This window comes from Sphaerodactylus townsendi, linkage group LG11 (assembly GCF_021028975.2).
Source record: "Sphaerodactylus townsendi isolate TG3544 linkage group LG11, MPM_Stown_v2.3, whole genome shotgun sequence".
Taxonomy (NCBI): Eukaryota; Metazoa; Chordata; class Lepidosauria; order Squamata; family Sphaerodactylidae; genus Sphaerodactylus; species Sphaerodactylus townsendi.
Window position 1 is genome coordinate 42129797 of NC_059435.1, and position 9768 is coordinate 42139564.

The window sequence follows — 9768 nt, forward strand, 5'->3', positions numbered from 1 at the left end:
TGTCTTCAGCCCTCCTTTTCCCAGCTCATGTGCTTATGACTCATTCCTCTCACTTTCAGCATCCACTGGGATTTTTTTCTTCAAACAGTGAAGCTTAAACGCTCAGGCCTTTTCCCTCTCGGGTATTTCTGGGGCAATTTTGCAAGATATTTATTTTGCACCAAGATATGAATTCATACAGGAGCGTTGGGATGGCCTACTTCTGTTTGCTAGGCAGGGGGGCTGTCCTTTTTTCCCAGACAGCAGTCCAAGGGCCAGAAGAAGGGTACTTGTAAGAGCTCTGTAATGGTACTGGTACTACATACTAGTGCTGGTGCTACAGTGAAGGGTTACACTGTTATGGAGAATGGCATACTATACACAAATACTGTACACAAATACAAAACCCAGAGAAAAATGTAGCAAAACATGGCCTGCTCAACTGACAGTTTTCTTTTTACTGAAAGAAATGGTAGGCAAAACATTTATACCACCTTGTGTGAAATTTGCAGCCTTCAAGACACCAGTTACTCTCCTACATGTCTGGAAGAGGTGCTCTGGTCCCTTCTGCTTCTCATCAGGGGTTTTCTTAAATATATCTGTGCCCTTCATGCATTCAATTCGGAACGGCAGCTTTTTTCAATGTGAAGTTGTGTTCTAGTTAACACCTTGCTGAGCTTTCTTTGTAATTAAAAGTTCTGTATTGAAGTATTAGCACACAAAACCAAATTAATTGATTGTTTTTGGATTATAATAATAGAGTGGAAGTGATATATTTCCGCATGATTTTTTATACTTGGAAGTCAGTTTCTATCTTAAGACATACGCATGGAGCTCTTATTTGTAGTGCATCCACTCTCTCCATTGATGGGACGTGTCTTCTCCACTGGAAAAAGGTTCCTTGCATCAGAGGCAAGTTGCGTCAGTGCAACAGAACCTTTCGAGCCAACTCAGTATTTTTGTTTTGCAATTAGAGCATAATAAACATTCAAAATATTTCCTGTTCAGAGCTTAGTTAAGAGAAAATATCAAGCAGAGAGAAAATGGAGCTGTATATTGCAAAATGAAATGTTTTGCACCATTTTGTGTCACTTTTATAGAGATTACAAGTGGGCGCAGTTAGCTCAGTTAACCTATCACCATGAGTGCCTCAGTGTACAGATTCCTTACAGATGCAGGAGTTCCAAAATGCACATGGAACTCCTCTGCCAGCAAAGGTTTCCCCATTTTCAGGGCAATTAACACTGGTCCTGTACCACCTCCATTGGCTGCCTATCAAGTTCTGGGTCGTGTGTATTGCTTTTAAACTTTAAGGCCAATAGCGGCCTTGAACCTACATACCTGAGGGACCGTGTCTCCCCATACTGGCCTGCTAGGTCCCTCCAATCGTTGGAGGAGAACCTATTGGTGGTCCCTGGTCCCGCTCTGGTGAAACAGGCTCCCAAAGGAGAGCCCTGCGGGCAGGGACGTAGGTATAGATTTTTTATGGAGGGGTTCCGGGGTGGGGCCACACCCCCACCTGTCCCTAGAGCATGGCCATGCCTCCCCAAGCCCTGCCCCCGGTCTAGCACTTATAAAAGCAGCTCTCCAAGGCCGGGAACGGCAGACCATCTACAGCCCTGCCCTCCCCTGCCCCCCACCAGCTGGGCTCCCAGCCGGCAGCTGGCAGTTCCTTCTGCCCTCCCCTCTGGGCAGAGGCATAGAGGGAAAATGGAGCCCGGTGCAAAATCTGAGCCCCCCCGCCCCCCGGCAGCCGCTGTGATGCTGGAATCCACCCCCAAACAGCATCACTTTCAATGGTGTTTAAACCAGAGAGCCCAAATTCTCCTTTTAAATCCACCTTAAAGGGAGAATCTGGGGTCCCCAGTTAAACAACATTGAAAGTGATGCTGTTTTGGAGTGGATTATCCCCCACTGTGAAACAGCATCACTTTCAATGTGGCGTAGTGGTTAAGACCAGGTACATTCTAATCTGGAGAAACGGGTTTGATTCCCTGCTCTGCCACTTGAGCTGTGGAGGCTTATCTGGGGAATTCAGATTAGCCTGTGCACTCCCACGCAGGCCAGCTGGGTGACCTTGAGCTAGTCACAGCTTTTCGGAGCTCTCTCAGCCCCACCCACTTCACAGGGTGCTTGTTGTGAGGGGGGAAGGTCAAGGAGATTGTAAGCCCCTTTGAGTCTCCTATAGGAGAGAAGGGGAGGATATAAATCCAAACTCTTCTTCTTCTTCTAAACTGAGGACCTCAGATTCTCCCTTTAAATCCATGCCGAAGGGGGTGGATTTAAAAGGAGAATCTGGGGAAATTTGGGGGGTGCCTGCTGTCAGGGGTGCAATTGCTAAGCTAGCAGCACCAAACTTTTAGGGTATCTTTAGAAGTCTCTCCTAATGATACCACCCAGGTTTGGTGAAGTTTGGTTCAGGGGGTCCAAAGTTATGGACCCTCAAAGGTGTAGCCCCATCTATTACCTTCCATTGGAAACAATGGGGGATGCGGGCACCCCCTTTGAAAGTCCATAGCTTTGGACCCCTTGTACCAAACTTCACAAAATCTGGGTGGTATCAGTAAGAGACTCTCCTGATGATACCTCCCAGGTGTATCCCTCATCTTCTATTAGCTCCCATTGGAAACAATGGAGGATGGGGCACCCCCTTTGGGAGTCCATAACTTTGGACCCCCTGAACCAAACCTCACCAAACCTGGGTAGTAACATCAGGAGATTCCCCCAAACAATCCCTGAAAGTTTGCTAGCCTAAACAATGTGCCCCCTGCAGGCCAAAACTGAAAAAACACTAAAAATGTTTTAAAAACCCACAAACGGGTGGGCGGAGCTTCGGACATGAATGGGGGGGTTGAACCCGAGAACCCCCCCTTACCTACGTCCTTGCCTGCGGGATCTACAAGCTTTCTGCAGGGCCTGTAAAATAGACCTGTTCCGCCAGACATTTTTCCAGCTGGGTTGATTGAGACCCCATTCGATCCTGGCCTCCAGTGGGGAGGTTTTTGCTGTTTTATAGTTAAAGTTTTGTTAAAATTTATTACTGATGTTTTATATGGTTTTTAATTGAAATAATTTTAATGTTTTACAGTTTTATGTTGTACACCGCCCTGAGCCCTTTGGGGAAGGGCGGTTTACAAATCGAATATATTAGATAGATAGATAGATAGATAGATAGATAGATAGATAGATAGATAGATAGATAGATAGATAGATAGATAGATAGATAGATAGATAGATAGATAGATAGATAGATAGATAGATAGATAGATAGATAGATAGATAGATAGATAGATAGATAGATAGATCATACAGTTTCTTTTTTAAAAAAAATAGTGTTTAATTTTGCAAGGATTCAGCTGTAATTGATAAAGGGTATAAGCTACTCAATCATATTCAGCCACATTTATTAGGCAAATACGGGTGGAGGATCGCAGGGTAAACAATACTCTGTCATTTTGTGTCCACAAAGAGCATTTGTATCTAGAAAGCTTGGATGATGAAACCTGAAGACCTCTAGTACATGTTCATGGATATATTAACAATACAGCAGGAATATGATAGTGACAGTTGTTTGCTAGGGCCAAATACCAGACAAAATAGGGACAGTACTATCATTTTCTCATTTTTTTCTAGTTTTTTTTTTCATTTTCACAGCAACTATAAAACAGATAAGAAATCTACTCGCCATTTAAAAAGCCAACCATCTTAAAGTGCTATTTTCTCATATCACTGTTGTATTTATCCACAGCAACCCTGACTTTCACTTTCTCAAACTGTTGTTGAGATAGAAGTGCACTTCTTTTAGCCGTAATTTTCTAGAATGTATGAAATGCACATATTTTGCAACTATGCATTGCAAGCCAAGCAAGAATTAAAAATAAAATTTGTCTGGGCCATAGAGATCAGTCTCCATAATCAGAAGCAATTCAGTTACCTCAAACACATGACAGATCATATGCTGGAACCACTTTTCATGTGATCTGCAAGAATAAAGTAAAAAACAGTTTCACAGGAATGTGGCTAGCATGCTGACAGGAAAGTATTGAGTCTACTAAAAGCACATGCATTATTTTCTCTTTTATAGAAATCCTTAGAGATCCAAACTGACTGGTCAGCCCTGTATGGTATGAAGTTACCCCATATAGCTAGATGCTGCTGCCAAACCAATCTCTATTAAGTATTTTTCTCCCAACCAGTCAGCTGATAAAACCAGAATATGGTACATTTGTGTACACTATGAAGGTAGCTTGGGGTGGGGGGGGAGAGTGTTTGGGATTGGCAAGGATTGTACATTTGGGATAGAAAAGTTTTTTAAAGGGGAGCTAGGAAATTTTGCATGAAGAGAATTCATAGGAATACACAACATATATAAGTACCGGGCTTACTGATATAAGGTAACTAGGAACAGGTGACCAACAGTGAAGATGAAGGTTAATATTTGTTCTAAGCTTGCAAATCTTTCAGAACAGAGAACAGCTAAATCAGAGCTTCTTGACACAATTCATTTAAAATGTTTTGAGGTAGGAAATAAAATGTTTCCTTCGTGGAGTTCTGCATTGGTATTTTCTGCACAGCAGAAATATAATGTCTGGAGGATGTTATAAAAAGTGTTTTGGGGAAGGAGTGACACAACAAAAGAATCTGCAATATGCACATATTTGAGTCATCGTAGCTTATATATCTATTTATATATGGAAAAATGACATTCTTGGCAATCATGACCCACTATCCCTTTCTGGGTGATAGACTATTTGGGGAATCTTTAGATAAAAGTTCAAGCAGGATTTGAGAAGTTTGTCCTGGAATCCCAGACCAGCTTAGAAACATGGAGGGTTCAGCAGCAGATTCCAGAGACCTTCTTTCAACAGACAGGACAAGGGAGATAGTGAACCCAAACATTTTAAACAATGACTGGACCTCGACACTGATGGGGAGTCGACTTCTGCTCTTAAAAGATCAATGGATATTCTCATAAGCCAAGAGATGGACACTAAAAGTAGTGACAAATAGTTATGCCTTGGAGTTCGGACAAACCCCACCAGACCAATTTGTATTGTCTCTAACCACCAAGAATCTCTCCAAGCAACTAAGAACCAAGCAAGCAATACAACATGTGATCCAGATCCAAGCAATAGAGTACAGTGGAACCTCAGTAATCATTGCCTTCGGTTTTCGTCTGTTTCAGTTTTCGCCGGTTGCCCCCGGCCGTTTTTTTGCCTCGGTTTTTGGCTAAGCCGTTTGCAGTAGTAGTTCCCAACTGGAGTTGGAAATTTGACCGTTACACGGGGCGAAGCTGGTACAAAACCACGTTGATCCCAGTGGTTGTGCGGAGCACTTAGGTCGAACACAGATCGAACTTAGGTCGATAACGCAAGTGCGGAATCGACCTTAGTCAACTTGGTCACGAGCTCACTGGAACCAACTCAATACCAGGAGCATCTGGAAGTCCTGATAGAATGTCAGGTATTCATCCAAATGCAAAATGAATTCCTTCTTCCAGATGATAATAAAACCAGAGAGGTTATTTCCTCTGTAGTGAAGACCACCCCCACCCCCCGTCTGTCAGCTCTGATGGGTCTACAGGTGCCAAACAACGAAGCGCTCCAGTGGGGAAGAATGCAATCAAGACCCTTACAACAAATCCTTTCTTTGTTTCAATTTCAGATTATGCTAAGGCCCATTATCACCAAGGGTAACTTATTGTGGTAGACCTAATTATCCAGTCTATGACAAAGCAAGTTTTATGTGGTACAACATCATTATCAGTTACTCAGAGATGCCAGACTGACTGGGTGGGGTACCACTGCTGACAGTACTTAGCTTACCAAATGAACTAACATCACAGTAATCTTCTACACATAAAGGACATAGTCACAGGTAATGGGGAAAACCCCCTGATAAGCTATACCATCTCATGTTCTGTCTCTCAAGTAATTTCTAATCACCTTTGAGAGCTCCAGCTCTTAATTGGAAAGCCAGCTGATTCCCATGGGAAACCATTTAACAACAGGATATAGCTAATTCAGGAGTTTTATTAATTTGCCCTTGTCATTCTTGATTTTTCTCTTCCTAACATACATCAAGTGCTTATGAATAGGTAATTTGTTTACACACTAGAAATGTGCTGGTTAGCTCATCATACACGGTTCTGTACATCAAGTAGCTCTGTTGCACATCTCAAGTGTTCTGCATTTCCTATGTGATTGACCTCACAATTACCTTGTGAGGTAGGCACATTTGTATTTGGATGAATACCTGACATTCATATCCATTCATGTGATGATCTCATTAGGACAGAAGCACAGGTTAAGACAGAAAGTGGTGGTGATGAGATCCTCAAAGCTTAATATTTCATTATCGATTCATTGCTAGATATGCTTTGCAAAAAGCTTCAAATTACTGCGGGAAAGAGTTAGTATTTTGACAACCCTTTCAGCCAGTTGCACAGTACTTTTTTCCTCCTATGGGTATTCTGCCATGGGGAAACCTCTTCATCAGACTTCATTTCTTCATGAGCAAGTTGTATTTCTGCATAAATGCTGTCCTTCATGATTTATCCCATTTGCTTTCAATAAATTATTATTGCTAACTCATTATGAATTTGCACATCTTTCGATATGAGGAAACAGTAGCATCCTACAGTTAAATAAAAAGCCCTTACTTGCCAGCAGAAACATAACTTTAAATACTTTTTGTCTGGATGCCTGTTTATTCAAAAGCGACAGAAATCCCCAAAGACTGATACCATAATTAATTAACCTGCTATTTATACTTTGCAGATGTACTGAGCTGCTGTTCCTCTTGTACTAAAAGCACAGGATGATTTATAAATTATGGCCATTAATTTAGATATCAATACCCCTTTCAATGTTGATATCCATAACCTTGCAGTGGATGCTTTACTACAAGCAGAAGAGTATAATTACTCCATTCCTTTCAGTCATAAAGCAATTGTCAATAAAAGCAATTAGGTTTAGTATGCAGGGTTCATCCTCCCTTGTACTCGCTCTCTCTTTCTTTGTCGGTAAGTAATGTCCCTCTTGTGCTCTATAACTTTTTCAAAGTCTGTTTGGAATGCTAAGCAGTTCAGCCAAGTCTTACTGTCCAACAGCCTTCCCTATTATGATGATGAACAGCCAAAGCAACACATACCACTGAATGCTACTTCCTGAGCCAGCATACTACAACTGATGGCACTAGACCAACAAACGGATTAAATAGTGATGCAGCTTTGTTCACTGGCAGTGCCATGCTGGTAAGAAACCCCAGGAGCATGTGAGATGAACTCAAGTTTATATAAACTGTGCAGAGGCTTACTTGTTCATCATGTGATCTTCAGAGCCCACCAAGAAGCACTACTGCAGACATACCACAACACCAGCTTCACACAATGTATTTTGCCTAGTAAGTTTTTTTGGGGGGTAGGGACATTTCAGCCTTGTCTGACAATAACAGGATGTTCTGCAAGGAGTCTCAATGGCAACCTGTAGTTGTATCAAAACATTTTGGTAAGCCTTAGCAGGACCTAACTTGTGCCCTTGAAATTGACTCACATTTCTTTAGAATTTTCATTCCTTCTATTTTCAGAGAGGCATAAATCACCAAGCAAAATTGACCCACTTTCTTAAAAGGGGGAAAGGGTATACAGTGTCAATAACAAAAGAGAAGAGTTAAAAGCTGTACTGTGTGCAATAGGCACAAAAGGAGTACCAAAAAATCTCAATATGGCATTACATTTACAATATTTTAAATAACTAACTGGATGTCCGTTGAACTTAGAGGACAGCCATCAGATTAATTCAGGGGGAATTGCAATCAAAAGCGGCTTTCATGGTGGAAAGTTTTCCACATTAAGATAAAATGAAGGAAAAAGGATAGAGATGTCAGCTTCAGAAGTAAAATTTATTTTGCTGGAAGCTGAAAATAACTATTAGAACTGTCACAGAGCCATCTATGTTTTCCACTGACCCAAGCAGCACTTTTCCTGATTTTTCTGCTTCTTAGTAATCTAACATTTGTCCTACCATGTCTAAAAATTAGATTATGTAAAGCAGCCTTTTCTTCTGCCCCATCCATCTCCTTTGTTCTGTAAGTACCTTCTAGAGCAGTGATGGTGAACCTATGGCATGGGTGCCAGAGGTGGCACTCAGAGCCCACTCTGGGGGCACGCACAGAGTCCCCCCCCCACACACACACATCTAGGCTGGCCTGGGTTGCTGGGCTCGATTATTAGCATTAAACCTAAGACCTATTTTGGGGGAAGGAGTGTAGGTAACCCTGTTAAGCGCTGTTAAACTAAAGCGCAATCCTTTACCTGGGAGTAAGCTCTGTTGCTGGCAATGGGGCTTGCTTCTGAGTAAACTCTCCTAGGGTTGTGATTCACCCGTTGGAAGAGTTGCACAGTTGCTTCAAAGCAAAGCCATCGATTACCACCAAGCTTACTCCTGAGTAACACATGCCTCAGAGCCAACCATTTTTTCTAAATGAAAACCTCAATACTCAGGTTAAATTACCGTATTGGCACTTTGCGATAAATAAGTAGGTTTTGGGTTGCAATTGGGGCACTCGGTCTCGAATAGGTTCGCCATCGCTGTTCTAGAGCAATTACCACACCCGGGGGGGGGGAAGTTCCCCCTCTGGAGGCAGTGCCTAAAAAGGGGGGGATACACTAAAAACAACTGATTTCTAAGATCAGAATGACAGGTGCTAGTTACCCTGCTACCATTCACTCACTGGTTTGCATTCTTTTGTGTGTGTCTATTTTAACATTTGAAAGCGTGACCTCATTCTTTACCAAGGTGTGATTAGTTCAATTGACATTTCTCCAAAACAGCCTTCAGTAGAAATTAATGCCATCAACTATGTAAGAATACTGAAAACAATTTATCATTTTCATTGATTATATGCAAGTGATTCAATATCATTTACATATTACAACACTTCACAGGAATTTCCCCAAAAATATTTTTAAAGAAAGGGAGTAGTCCCAGTAAAGGTTACCAAACTTCAGGGGTAGTTGGAGATCTACCACTATTATAACTGATCTCCAGTCGACAGAGATCAATTCACCTGGAGAAAATGGCCACTCTGGAAACTGGGCTCTATGGCATTATACCCCAACTCAAGTCTCTCCGCTCTCCAAACCCTGCCCTCCTCAGGCTCCAACCCCAAAATCTCCAGGTATTTCCCAACCTTGAGCTGGAAACTCCAGTTATTTCACACTTTACATTTTAATAAGAAAGCCAACATAGTATATCAAAAAGCCTATGGAGGTTCAGAATTTTTCAAGATCTTTGTTCTTGGCATTTTTGCTGGTTGATACTGCCTCTTAGGGTGGGAACTTAATACAACAGAATGACTGCAGATAAAATGCAGGTTTGTTGATTACCTACCAAATGGAGTGAGGCAGTACAGGGAGCAGAGGATGCTAGCTGCTTTCACACATGCTTGCAGGGTGGGGAGTATGGGCAAAGGAAGAGGTCAGCATCCCTCTGTTGCCTTCCAGTAGTTCACTTAAATCGAAAAATTCACTACTCCCGTTTTTCTTTCCCATGAGAGGCAATTCCATAGCTTAGTACAGTGGCACTACAGGCAGGGGCAGTCAAGCAACCCACATTCAGTTCCTGGTGTTAAGAGCTAAAACAAAACATCCTGAGGGGAGTTGTTCAGTCAAAGTGTGTGAGTGACTCTATTACCTGTTTGCAAAACTCTGCACATAAACAAAATACTGGTTCTACTAATATTAGCCTGTAAGTTGTGATGAAAGCAATAACATATACAGACTGAGAG